Raw genomic sequence first — 14,558 nt, forward strand, 5'->3', positions numbered from 1 at the left:
ACTTGTTAGCCTACAAAACAGTCCCATAGGTGTGGGTCAAATATATGTATGTATGCATGAAATTAAAAGAAAGAAAAATAAGATTATCAGTCAACCTTGGGATCCAGAATGTGAAACATTTAGGAGACACTTCCCAGATTGTCAGTCAAGTCTAGATGCCTTTTCCTGTCAAGGAAATGCTCCTAGACTGAAAGATTGGACCAAGTGACACTACTAGGACTACCCAATATAGCTAAACTGGTCCCTCAGAGTTATAGGCACTTGCTAGCCTAGAAAACAGTCCCACATGTATGTATGTATGCATGCAATGAAAAGAAAATTATAACATGATGTTACAGCAAAATTAGCACTAATCAAACTTACAAAACACATTAATATTTAAAAACTAAAACTTAATAAATCTACAACTGATGTTATCATAGCTATAACAGTAATAGCATAATTACAATAACTATGCACATTTACTATCCTAATATGTACGTTGTAACAATACATAATATTTAAAAATTTAATAAATCTACAACTGATGTTATCATAGCTATAACAGTAATAGCATAATTACAATAACTATGCACATTTACTATCCTAATATGTACGTTGTAACAATACCCATAAGAAATATGAGTTACATTAGCAATTAAAATCATATGAATCAAATTCCGGTGTGCCCAAAACCCTTTCTCAAGAATTAAGGCACTAATTCACCTTAATTTCCACTCCTACCAAACACTCGAAAATTCTCACCACTCGAAGGCCATTCATATGCCCTGATATCACTGATTTACCCGATTGAATAATGACCAAAGTACCTTTTGAGTGGAAACCCACCTTTGTCCATGTGCTCATGCCAGATGGGTGGGAAGTCAATGGTTGATGCAAGTGACAGAGATATATGGCATATCATCAGCTAGTGGTGACTATCTGGGGTTGTTGGTTGGCATATCATCAGCTTGTGGTGACTATCTGGGGTTGTTGGTTGCATGGTTGACTGACTGGCTATCAAATGTAGAAGAAAAGTTTTCTTCTATGAGGTAACCCATTTTGGTGGGTAACATCTGGCTCCAACTTGGGGACATGAACTTATTGTAGAGCGTATGATCCAACAACTTGAACAGGGAGTTCATGAGAACTCTAGCAATCTCTGGGCTTGCAGGCCTGTAACTTGCACATTCCAATCAACTCGTTTGGGATCAGTGCTCTAGGTGTACGAGATCACCCATGATTTTCCAAATCAAAACCCATGTAAACAACCAGTAAGTCTGGTGTTTCTATGGCAGGAAATTCAAATGCAACCTATGAAAACTCATATTTACCCTAAAGAAAAGATACAAAAATTGAATTTTGATTTTCTGATTGACTAGACAAGAATAGATAGTTGCCTACTATAATTCGAGGCAGCATATGGGGTCAACTAAGGATCCTTTTGATAATCATAAAATGTAAGTGAACCTAGGGTTGTTGTTAGAGTTGTTGACTAAAAACTGTAGACCTAGGTTGTCATTGATGTCAATATGGCAATATTCTAGATACCAGATGATGATATGGAGCCAAGGGGAAGCAGAACAGATCCATGAAGAGACAGGAGCAAGGCCATCAAGGTAGCTAAGTCATAAGCAAGAGGAGTTAACAAAGGAGGCATCTCAAAACATATTACAGAATATCAGAGCAAGAGAGGCATATCAGAAAAGGCAGAAGCCATCAAGGTATGAAGGTATAAGAGGAGGTCTTTGAAAGACACTACCAAGCCAGAGGAGCCACATTGGAGCAAGAGGAGCCGTATCGAAGGAGCACTGCATGTAATACATGCCCAAGAACAACCAAGAGGAGCTATAGGAGGAGCCATATATATATATATATGCCAAAACAGAGCTATTGGAGCTACAGGAGGAGCCATATATATATATATATATATATATATATATATATATATACCAAAACAGAGCTATCGGAACTACAGGAGGAGCCATATATATATGCCAAAGAAGAGGAGAAAACGGAGCAAACAGAGCAAAACAGAGCTATTGGGAGCAATGTATGCCACAAAAGGGTTATATGCATGCAAATGAGCTATTGGGAGCCATATATGTCACAGAATACACTATCGGGAGCTATCAGAAGCTATATAGTGTAAATGCATACAAATGCACTATCGGAGGCATAAACCCATATATATATGCGTTTAACACTATCGGAGGCCAAAACCCATATATATATGCATTTAACACTATCGGCGGCCAAAAACCATACATATATGCAATACACTATTGGAGCGGAAAGGCAGTGTTTATATATGTGTGCAAGGAATACACTATTGTAGCGGGCATATACATAAATATTGGCGATAGTGGAAATCGGCTGTTTGGCTATTTGCCATCACCCCAAACCCCGGATTGCGATACATATATGCGGACCCGACGACATATATGTCCGGGTATATAAACAGGTGAAGTCCGAGTAGTATTTCATATATATTGTTATGTATACGGGCCTTAAGCCTTGCCACGTTAAACACTTGCAAATTGCAACATATATATATATATATATATATATATATATATATATATATATATATATATATATACGTGGACCCACTGCAACATTGTGCTCTGGTTTAATGACATATTGCATCCACCATATCACAAGAGCTTAAAGCCTAGGCGTTTTCGAAAGTGCTGATTGCGATATTTGCAGCAGACCCGATGGTCCAATTGTAACACAGTTAATATATATATATTGCGTCCATCGGCGATTGGTGACTACCGATTGCGATTACAAGGCAAACCCGATACAGTAGAGATGCAGGATAATATTTTTGAAGTCCGCCCTTAGCACTTTGCTCGTGGTTTTTCTCATATTTTCTGTGTATTTGAATATTGGCCTTGCAGGCGGTGTGAAGGCAAAAATGCATATGATAATGGTTCCGGTAGTTCAAGAGGTTGAACTAAAGCCAATGGTGATTTCGATTGGGACGTGGAATGTCCGTTACACTATAAAGTCCTGAGTATGTCCATGATGATTGAAAAAAAAGGAGCGTTGTTACAGTTTAACTTGGAATATGTGCTCCCCGTGTGTTATTCGGTCCTCTCTTATGAATTTACGTGCCCTTGGAATATCAGTGAACTTGAACAGAGACAGAGGAAGCTACAATGACCGAGACGCTAGGACGCTGAAGGGTAAGCCAGTGCAGAGGGAGTTGAAGTGAGCAGTGAGGAAGCCAAAGAGCCAGCGAAAAGAGGAAACGGATAGTCGGAGGTATCAGGAGTGTATACAACAACAAAAATAGAGAACAAGCGGTTGAAGATTGTGGAAATAAGCTGGAGGAGACAGAGGTAGCTAGAGTGTCCAGCAGAACAGAAAAAGGGCCAAAGGACCAACAAGACAGGAGAGAGTCGAAGGGGAGAAGTAGCCAACAGAGAAACAATCATGCTAAAGCCTTCACTGTAACAATAAGAACATATGCTTGAAGCAGTGTTTTACGACTCCGACTCGGACTCTGACTCGGCCGAGGATCGACTCCGACTCCGACTCCGACTCGGTAATGACTCGGCCCAGTCGATTTCAATGACTCGGTCGTTGTAAAAAATACATTAAATATTTATTTTTTTTATAAAAAAACATAATTTTAAATATTTTAAACATAATTTTAAAGATTTTCATTCATGTTTCCAAACACATAGCATTATAATATAGATGGAAGACAACATATGATCAAAGTAGGCTCATGAACCAATCCATTATATCAAAATGGTACCCAATGGCAATACATAGTCAACTGTCATACATGATCAAAGTGAAAGACTCAAAACAAAATACAAATAACCAAGGAGGCTAGAAATGGCCTCTACAACAAAAGTAAACTGTGATGCTGACCAGACTCCAATACTAGTACTACTGGCTACTGCCAGAGGAGCCAAGATCATCTCGACCAATCTCTGGATCAGACTCATCATCATCATCAGAGTCAGACAAGGGGCCCCATGCCTCCTCCTCATCATCATCGTCTCAAACTGCAACTGTAGAAGTGGTGCCAGTACCACTAGCAGATGCAAGCTGAGATAGAGTAGATATGCGGATGCGCTTCTGTCGTGGCTGAGCAGAGGAAGCACCTACAACTGGAGTCCTACTCCTCGGAGTCCTTGCTGGCTGTGAGACTGAGGCTGGTGGATCGGGATCTGCATTCAACTGAACAGGCTGAAGTGGATGTTCCAGTTCAAGTTCATCAAGATCCTCATCAGGATCAAACTCTGGTGCACGACTCTCCACTACCCAATCTGATGTTGGATCAATGTCTTCCAACACAATGGGATCTGAATCAGGTCTTTTGTTCAGCAATTGGTTCCGTCTGAGCCGAAGGTTGTATTGGACAAAAACTAGATCATTCAACCATTTTTGCTCCAAACGGTTTCTCTTCTTTGTGTGAATCCTCTCAAAGACAGACCAATTGCGCTCACACCCAGATGCACTGCAAGTTTGACTCAAAATACGAATTGCAAACTTTTGCAATTGAGGGCACTGGCCACCAAAGGCCTCCCACCATTGTGCTGCAAAAAACATAGGAGTGTAATGAATTATGAGTTAGATGAAGGCTGAAGCTCAACAAAATTACAAATTATATCTAACTTTCAAATTATAAATGATTTAACAAACTTTAGTCTTTAATAAAAAAAGTAAAACTGTAAAACCATTAAGAAATTGAAAATTGAAATTTTTGTTTACCTGGCTCATCTGCTTCTCTTGCAATCTTTGCTAGGTTCTTCCCAAAGGTACCTGTTGCATTGCTGAAGGATGTGACCTGTTGATGTATCTGCAGCTGATCAGACTCCGATGGGATCATGCGTTCAATGCAATCAACCAGTCCATCTCTGACCTCCCCCCTCAAAGCTCCTGACTCCTTGGCTCTATAATGATACCGTGGGTTCAAAAAATACCCAGCTGCATGTATAGGGCGATGGAGTTGATTGTTCCATCTTTCATCAATGATTGCCCAAATGGGCCCATACTTTGCCACTCTATCATTGTATGCTGTCTTTATTTGCTCCTTTGCTTGATCCATAGCCTCATAAATGAAGCCCATAGCCAACCTTTCCCCATCCACCAACCGCAACACCTTAACCAGTGGCTCAGCAAGCTTCACAATCTTTGCTGCCTTTCTCCAAAAAGTTTCATCATGGACTTTCCTTTTCAATTCTCTGCCTTCTGGTTTGTTAGACCAATTGGTTTGATTCCATTCATCACTGGAAAACATCTTTTGCAAGTTTCTATGTTGGGAAAGCATAGATTGCAATGTCAAAAAATGTGTAGCAAATCTAGTGATGGCAGGCCTAATAATATCCTTGCCTCCAGTGTGTTTCCTCATGAGACTCAAAACCAGTGTATGATTGTAGATAAATTTTGTTATGCTTTTGGCATTATCTACAGTGTTTCTGACCCAATCTAATTTTCCAATATCCTCAAGCATGAGGTCTATGCAATGTGCAGCGCATGGGGTCCAAAAGATGGTCTTGTGTTTTTCCTCTAACAGTTTACCAGCAAGAACATAGTTAGAGGCATTGTCTGTGATGATTTGAACAACATTAGCCACCCCCACATCCTCAATAACCTCATCCAATAGCTGAAACAACAAGTGGCCATCTTTTACCTTATCAGATGCATCAACTGATTTTAAAAACATGGTTCCCTGTGGGCAGAAGACAAGAAAGTTTATGATGGTACGGTTTCTTTTATCAGTCCATCCATCTGACATGATGGTACACCCTGTTCTTGCCCATGAGTCTCTGAACTCTTGCAAATACTCATTAAAGGATTGAATTTCTTTCTGCAAACGAACCCCCCTTAGCTCTTGCATAGTAGGGCCTTTGAAGCCTTTTCCAGCAGCATGTATGGCATCAAACATAGGCTCATAATATGGTGAACGAGCAGCATTAAAGGGGATATCAGCATCATACCACCATCTAGCTATGTAGTCACAAGCAGTCTCCCTCAATTCTTTCTTCCAATGGTCATCTAAAGTGGGCTGAATTTGACCTTTACTAACTTCAGGACCATGTGCATCTGATGGAGAGGAGGGAGTGAAATAACTTTTGATAGTCACATCACCCTTCATTCTACCCTTTCCCTTATCTTGAACAGAACCAAAAGAGGGAGGAACATAACGGAAAGGGTTGGATGCCTCAGTTTGAGGGATAGAGGAAGAACCCTCAAAATCATAGTGGGGGTTGGTAGCCATCATTCTTTGTATCTCCCTCTTCCTCCCAATTTCATCCTGTATCTCTTTTTGCCTAGCCTTATCTTCTTTAAATTTTTCAAATCTTTCCACCAAATTCTTTCTAATCTCCCCAATTTCATCAGAGGGACATGCGGTAATTTGGCCTTTAATCCCTGCCAAGTGTTGTTTCAGCCTATGAATCTCCCCAGGACCTGCCTTAATTTTCTTATGGCAAAACTTGCAACACATCTGACTATCAACCATTTCAACATATGCCCAAGCAGGATCTTTTGCTCTAGGTGCCATTTTTTGACTAGGAAAACAATCTGAAAATGAAAAAAAAAAAAAAAAAATTGATTCAATGTTCATTTATTTGACAAAAAACACTCTCTAAGCTTTCTTGATATGCACCTAAAATTTACTAAGCAAAAACAGATTTGTAAGGGTGGAAAAAAATGCCTCCAGGCACAAACTGCCTCCTCAAGCTTGCTCCAAAAATCAGCTCCTCAATGCTGCTCCAAATGGCTGCCCAAGAAGCTCCTCACTCCAGCTACAATGCTCCTCCAAGACTCCTCACTGCTGCTCCAAAACAAGCTCAAGAACTGCTCACTAATTCTCAAAGAAGACTCTCACTCAAATGCATAAGACTGCTGTGAGTGAATGAGAGCATTTGGCTGTCTTAAATAGGGTTTGGGAGGGGGAAATGGACCCCAAAAGCACTTAACAATTTACCTAAACCCTTTGGAATCCATAAACTGATTTTAACTTTACCACAAATCCAAAAAAAAGTGAAAAAAATTCATGATTTACGCTGCCCAGCCGTCTTTCATTGACTCGGCCTGGTCAATACGGACTCGGCCTGGTTGACCGAGTCAACTATGACTCGGTCAACCGAGCCGGTTTGCTGGCCTGGTCGCAAATTTTTTTAATGGCTCGGTATGACCCGGCCGTTTCCGAGTTGACTCGGCCTGGTTGTAAAACAATGGCTTGAAGAGAAAGTTAGTTCTTATGCAAAGTTTAGTGCAGCTAATAGTGGACTAAATAAAGTTGTGTGGAGACATTATCAGAGGTCATGAAGGCTATTGGAGACTCTGTGTGGGCAGTATGAAGAGTTGTAAAGACTCCTTCATAAGAACACTGGTTGTCATTAATACTGTAGCATGGAGACTACAGTGAAGCTATAAACAGACAGAACTCAGTAGAGAAGAGTTCTGAGAGCAGAAAATTACTATCAAACATGCCTTGACAAGATTGGGTTGGAACCCTTGGGGTTGGTGCCTCAGAAGTGAGAAGGATTGGAGTCCTTGGGGCTGATGCCTCAGAAGTAAGAAGGATAGGAGTCCTTTGGGATTGGTGCCTCAAAAGTAGGAAGGATAGGTGTCCTTGGGACTGGTGTCTTAGGAAATGGAAGGATTGAAATCCTTGGGAGTTGGTGCTCCTAAGTCCAAGATTGGTACTTGGCAACTGATTGCAACCATCTATATATTGTATCTATTTTACTGTAAAGATTATATTAATAAAATCATTTATTCTTGTTGTTCATCTTGTGTTATGAATATAAATGTTTTAGCTGGTAAAACAATAGTCGGAAAAAGAAATACTGATTCACCCCCCTCTCAGTCTTTCCAACAATTGGTATCAGAGCCAGTACCTTCACTCAAAGCCTAACAACTTGAAGGTTGATCTTTAAAACACAAATGGTGAAGTCAACGAAGAAAGTCTCCAATCCTCCTAAGGATATGTCTCCCTCTACTACGAAAATAGAAGACAATCAATTTGAGGAGGCTCCAAGGCTCAATGGGAACTTTAATAAATGGGAAGCAAGAATGAGGAATTTCTTACAGACTCAAGGCATTGAAAAATGGAAATCAGTGATTGTTGATAGCAGGATGGATGAAGAATCCAAGGAGTATAATGCAAAAGAAATGAAGAGGCAATCTTGAATGGACTACCTGATTCTGTAAAGAACAATCTAGGAAATATTCATCAGCAAAGGGTATATGGGACAAACTTCATGACCTTCACTCAAAAGGAGCATTGACCATGACCATTAGTCAAGAAGATGATGGAAATCTAGAAGGAAATCCAGAACCCATCATAGAAGCTGAACATGAGAATGATGACATCAAGGCTAAAACAGAGCTAGAAGATGAAGAGAATGAAAAAGATTTTGTAGAAGAACTCCTCGCTCAACCTATGACAGCCATGGAAGAGATTAACAATTTGAAAAAGGAAAATGAGGAACTTAAGAAGATAGCACTAGTTGGTGACCAAGATCAAACAAGGAAGAAAGTTGACCTCATCAAGATTCAAGTACAAGAAAGGGATGAAGAGCTTGCCAAGCTTAAGAAGGAATTTCATCAAAGCAAAAGAAAGCATCATGAAGAAGTCATATCCATGAAAAATCAATTGAATAAAGCAAAGAATCAGGAAGATACCTTGTCAAGTCAACTTGAACAAAGGCACAAGAGCTTGAACAAACTTGAAGAAGAGATTGGTCAGTACAAGGTAGAGGTCTCCTCTCTCAAATCTCAACTACAAGAAGCTAGAAAACAAGCACAAGGAGCTGAGAAGACAATGGAAGCATTGGAAGTCATAGAAGGACAAGTTGATGAAGAAGGAAAGGAAAGAAACACCATGATCTGTCAACTAAAAGCAAAGGATGAAGAAATCTTCAAATTAAAATCTAACATCAAGCTTCTCAAGGCTGAAACATGTAAAGCTACAAGGATCAAGGAAGAAATGGAGAGCAATCTAGGAGAGAATGAAGACATCTTCAAAATGAAGTGAGATATCCTCTCACTTAAAATAGAAGCAGATGAAGCTACTCGTATCAAGGAAGAAACTGAGAAACAACTTGCTAAAAAGAATAATGAGTGTGAAAGATTGGAAGAAGAGGTTGTCTTCCTCAGAACAAAGGTTGAAGGGATGAACAAAATCTTGAAGAGCTCTCAAGCCTGGGATGACATGCTCAGCTATCACAGATGTCCATTTGATAAATCAGGTCTCAGGGATGCAGGTGAATCCTCAAACAAGAATGAAAATGCTTTAAACAAAAGGGATGTGAGGAAGCCAGAAAGAAATGGTGATGCTCCCAGTTACAACAAAGGCAAGGAGAAAAATCAACGCTACAATGGAAGAAATCCTGCTCCAAAAAGAAATCCTACTCCAAGAAGGAATGTAGATGATGTCAAAAATGCGAGAGGCAATGGTTATCATCAAAGGATCTCAAGGTAGAAAGGCTTCAGAAGCACATCAAGGAAATCTCCATCTCCCAGGTACCAAAGTTCATTTTTTGGTTATTGTTATTCTCGTACAAACTTTGGTCACATGGCAAAAGACTATAAAGCATATCATAAAGATAGATGTTATGGTCCCCAACCATCTCATAGAGATAGATATTATAGTCCCCAACAATCTCCAAGAAACAATTTTGTAGGAAGAAATCATGAATTCTTATTCATGAACAATGTAGAATGCTTCAAGTGTCATAACATTGGTCATATGGCACGTCATTGTAACTTAACTTGGGTTCTTACACAAGCTAGAACCATGCAAAAGAAGAAAGTTACACAAGTATGGAGAAGAAAGCAAATACAACCCGAAATTCCCTTGAGCTCTCCAGCCAACAACATATGTCATTGGCCTGAATTTTGACAATCTAAGCACTAGATGGGAAGACTCTGCCAAAAGAGATGATGCATACAGTTAGGGGGAGCCTGTGATTCTTGATCATTATTGCAAAAGCTATTAGAGAAAGGATCCTTATGAAATCCTTGTTGAGCTATATTAACAATCATTCTTTGATGAAGATCATTCCTTAGGAGTACTCCACTGAAGAACATGATCCTGTAACCATTCTTTGGACTGTTGTTAAAGATGCTTTCCACTTAATCTCTAAGTAGTATTTGGAACAACAAAGAATGTCATCTAATACTAAAGAAATAGAGCAAACAACTATGGCGCTGTTATCACAGAAGTTTATGTCTTGTCTCAGGGATTTAATGTGAGAACATATAAATTATGGACACTAATAGAGGCAATCTTCAAACAAACAGAAACATCTGGAATGGAGTTTGAAGTAAGAACAACTGGCAGCATATAACAAAACTGAAGCATTGCAAGAAGATGCAAATCAACAAAATGAATTTAAAAGACAGTCACAGATTGGATATCTAAATTTGCTAAGAGGAAATAACTTGCTGAGATATGTACAAGAACACAAGGAAAAGATGGCTCATAGAAAGAAGAATGTTGTGCAGTCAAAAATAACTTACGTTGATACTGGCCACTTAGAAAATATAGCAACAATGAGACACAACCCCTCACCATTCATTCAAATGCAATGATGTTGAATACTGGATGGCAATGACTTAAGGAGAAGCATAGAGACACAAAGGAACTCAGATTTGAAGAAAGACAATCTCAATGGCAGTTTCTCTTAATTTAGACTATGAAGGTCTCCCAATTCTGCCTATGAAGACAACAATATGGATTGAAACATAAAAGCTTGGACTTGGACACTTGGTGTATGGCTATTTGCAATCTGATTGAAAGCATTGAAGTAGAGCATCTTTAAGCATTGTTGAAGCCATGATAAACTAGTTCTGAGACATGAAGAGGGAATAATGTGCTAATTGATGATAAAGCATCAATCCTTTTATCTTGAGTAAAAAGAAGAAGAGCACTATGACAGGGGCAGTCACAGACCCATGAAAATCTACCGTTCATGAAGAGCAGAAGCAGTTTGATAGGGGGAGTCCCAGAGCACTCCTTTGCCATTGATGTCAAAGGGGGAGAGAAGAAGAATATTGCCATCAATAACAAAGGGGGAGATTGTTGACCTAGGTTGCCATTGATGTCAATATGGCAATATTCTAAATACTAGATGATGATATGGAGCCAAGGGGAAGCAGAACAGATCCATGAAGAGATAGGAGCAAGGCCATCAAGGTAGCTAAGTCATAAGCAAGAGGAGTTAACAAAGGAGGCATATCAAAGCATATTACAGAATATCAGAGCAAGAGAGGCATATCAGAAAAAGGCAGAAACCATCAAGGTATGAAGGTATAAGAGGAGGTCTTTGAAAGACACTGCCAAGCTAGAGGAGCCACAATGGAGCAAGAGGAGCCATATTGAAGGAGCACTGCATGTAATAACTAATACATGCCCAAGAAGAACCAAGAGGAGCTACAAGAGGAGCCATATATATATATATATATGCCAAAACAGAGCTATCAGAGCTACAAGAGGAGCCATATATATATACCAAAACAGAGCTATCAGGAGCAATGTATGCCACAAAAGGGTTATATGCATGCAAATGAGCTATCGAGAGCCATGTATGCCACAGAATACACTATCGAGAGCTATTGGAAGCTATATAGTGTAAATGCATACAAATGCACTATCGGAGGCATAAACCCATATATATATGCGTTTAACACTATCGGAGGCCAAAACCCATATATATATGCATTTAACACTATCGGCGGTCAAAAACCATACATATTTGCAATACACTATCAGAGTGGAAAGCAGAGTTTATATATGTGTGCGCGGAATACACTATCAGAGCGGACATATACATAAATATTGGCGACAATGGAAATCGGCAGTTCAACTATTTTCCATCACCCCAAACCCCCAATTGCGATACATATATGCGGACCTGACGACATATATGTCTGGGTATATAAACAGGTGAAGTCCGGGTAGTGTTTCATATATATTGTTATGTATATAGGCCTTAAGCCTCGCCACGTTAAACACTTGCAAATTGCAACATATATATATATATATATATGCGCGGACCCACTGCAACATTGTGCTCTGGTTTAATGACATATCGCATTCGCCATATCGCAAGAGCTTAAAGCCTTGCCGTTTTCGAAAGTGCCGATTGCGATATTTGCCGCGGACCCGATGGTCCGATTGTAACATAGTTAATATATATATCGCGTCCATTGGCCATCGGCCATTGGTGACTGCCAATTGCTATTACAAGGCGGACCTGATATAGTATAGATGCAGGTATAATATTTTTGAAGTCTGCCCTTAGCGCTTCACTTGTGGTTTTTCTCATATTTTCTGTGTATTTGAATATTGGCCTTGTGCGCGGTGTGAAGGAAAAAATGCATATGATAACGGTTCCGATAGTTCAGGAGGCTGAACTAAAGCCGATGGCGATTGCGATTGGGACGTGGCATGTCCATTACACTGTAAAGTCCTGAGTATATCCATGATGATTGAAAAAAAAGAGCATTGTTACAGTTTAACTTGGAATATGTGCTCCCCATGTGTTATTTGGTCCTCTCTTATGAATTTACATGTCCTTGGAGTATCAATGAACTTGAACAGAGACAAAGGAAGCAACAGTGACCGAGAAGCCAACAAGCCGAAGGGTAAGCCAGCGCAGAGGGAGCTGAAGAGAGCGGTGAGGAAGCCAAAGAGCCAGTGAAAAGAGGAAACCGATAGTCAGAGGTATCAGGAGTGTATACAACAACAAAAATAGAGAACAAGTGGTTGAAGATTGTGTAAATACGTTGGAGGAGACAGAGGCAACTAGAGTGTCCAGCAGAACAAAAAAAGGACCAGAGGACCAACAGGACGGGAGACAGTCGAAGGGGATAAGTAGCCAGCAGAGAAACAATCACGTTGAAGCCTTCACTGTTACAATAAGAACATATGCTTGAACATAAAGCTGGTTCTTATGTAGAGTTTAGTGTAGCTAACAGTGGACTAACTAAAGCTGTGTGGAGACATTATCAGAGGTCATGAAGGCTATTGGAGACTCTGTGTGGGCAGTATGAAGAGTTGTAAAGACTCCTTCACAAGAAGACTGGTTGTCATTAATGTTGTAGCATGGAGACTACAGTGAAGCTATAAACAAACAAAACTCAGTAGAGAAGAGTTCTGAGAGTAGAAAATTACTATCAAACATGCCTTGACAAGATTGGGTTGGAACCCTTGGGGTTGGTGCCTCAGAAGTGAGAAGGATTGGAGTCTTTGGGGCTGATGCCTTAAAAGTAAGAAGGATAGGAGTCCTTTGGGATTGGTGCCTCAGAAGTAGGAAGGATAGGTGTCCTTGGGACTGGTGTCTCAGGAAATGGAAGGATTGAAGTCCTTGGGAGTTGGTGCTCCTAAGTCCAAGATTGGTACCTTGGCGAAATAGAGTTGGAGCTCTGGAGGTTGGAGCCTCACCAAAGTCCAAGTTGGTGCTTGGCAACTGATTGCAACCATCTATATATTGTATCTATTTTACTACAAAGATTATATTAATAAAAGCATTTATTCTTCTTGTTCATCTTGTGTTCTGAATATAAATGTTTTAACTGGTAAAACAATAGTCGGAAAAAGAAATACTAATTCACCCCCCCCTAGTATTTCCAACAATAAAAACTTGAGAAAATCCTCCTAGTAACATACAAAGTTCAAGACGATTAAAGCAGAAGATCCTCCAATGGAAATCTTCCACTAGCTTTGAAGGGTGGACCTATCAAGAAGAGAAGGAAGAGTGAGCATAACCAAATACTAGAGAAGCGAAAGTAGAGCTACATGAATTCAAAATAAAATATGAAAGTTTTTCACTTGGACCACTATCTAATCAAGTTGATTCATCCAAAACCATTAATCCAAACATATCCATCAATTTGCAAGCATCCAAAAGACATGTTCAAAGAGAGTGCCCTAGCTAGCCATCCATAGAAATATCCATGAAGTACACGAGTTTTCTTCAAAAATATCTAGCAATAAATTACAATGAGATGTGTTTCCCCTCTTATTGAGAAGGAATCTATCTTCTATCTCAATCTAAAAACATTATCCTCCTAGATCTAGCAGAGAAAAAATACAAGAAAGTGACTTGTCATCCACAAGGTAAAGGAGACTAAGACAATATGTGAGGTATGTCAAATGTACACAAAGCCATTGAAGATAGAGGATCAATCCCCCAAAAGATGAAGTTGTTTAGGATCAAGAGGCTCAATGTCCCTCCCGAAGGTCTAGTATAAGCCTCAAAAAATGGTGATGCTGCCCTCCTAAAAATAACTTGCATTAGGAAAACCTATTTCTAGCCTCAAAATAAGGCAAGTCCACATGCGTGAAGTGAAAAGGGCCAAATAGGTTGAAATCTCCTCCAAAACAGCTAACGAGCTAGATGAAAGTAGTGTTAAGACAGAATCATCAATGAAATGCAAAAAGCCAAGGAAGAATAGTTAAAATTACGATACTTATAATTCATTGGAAAAAAGAGATGTATTGATGTTGGAGCTTACTAAAGGATGTGAAAGTTGTGAACATAGTAATATCATTATCAAAATAAGTTAAAATCCTATAATGATCATGTTATAAT

General features: G+C 39.6%; 1 pseudogene; it reads left to right on the plus strand.

Moving 5' to 3' along the window:
* Positions 1–3,001, plus strand: part of LOC149177711 (glutamine--fructose-6-phosphate aminotransferase [isomerizing] 1-like) — a 41,379-nt pseudogene extending 38,378 nt beyond the window's left edge.
* The last annotated feature ends 11,557 nt before the right edge of the window (positions 3,002–14,558 follow it).

Source organism: Pinus tabuliformis, chromosome 4_1, assembly GCF_031772625.1.
Source record: "Pinus tabuliformis cultivar Carrire ecotype Pingquan chromosome 4_1, CPIR1, whole genome shotgun sequence".
Lineage (NCBI taxonomy): Eukaryota > Viridiplantae > Streptophyta > Pinopsida > Pinales > Pinaceae > Pinus > Pinus tabuliformis.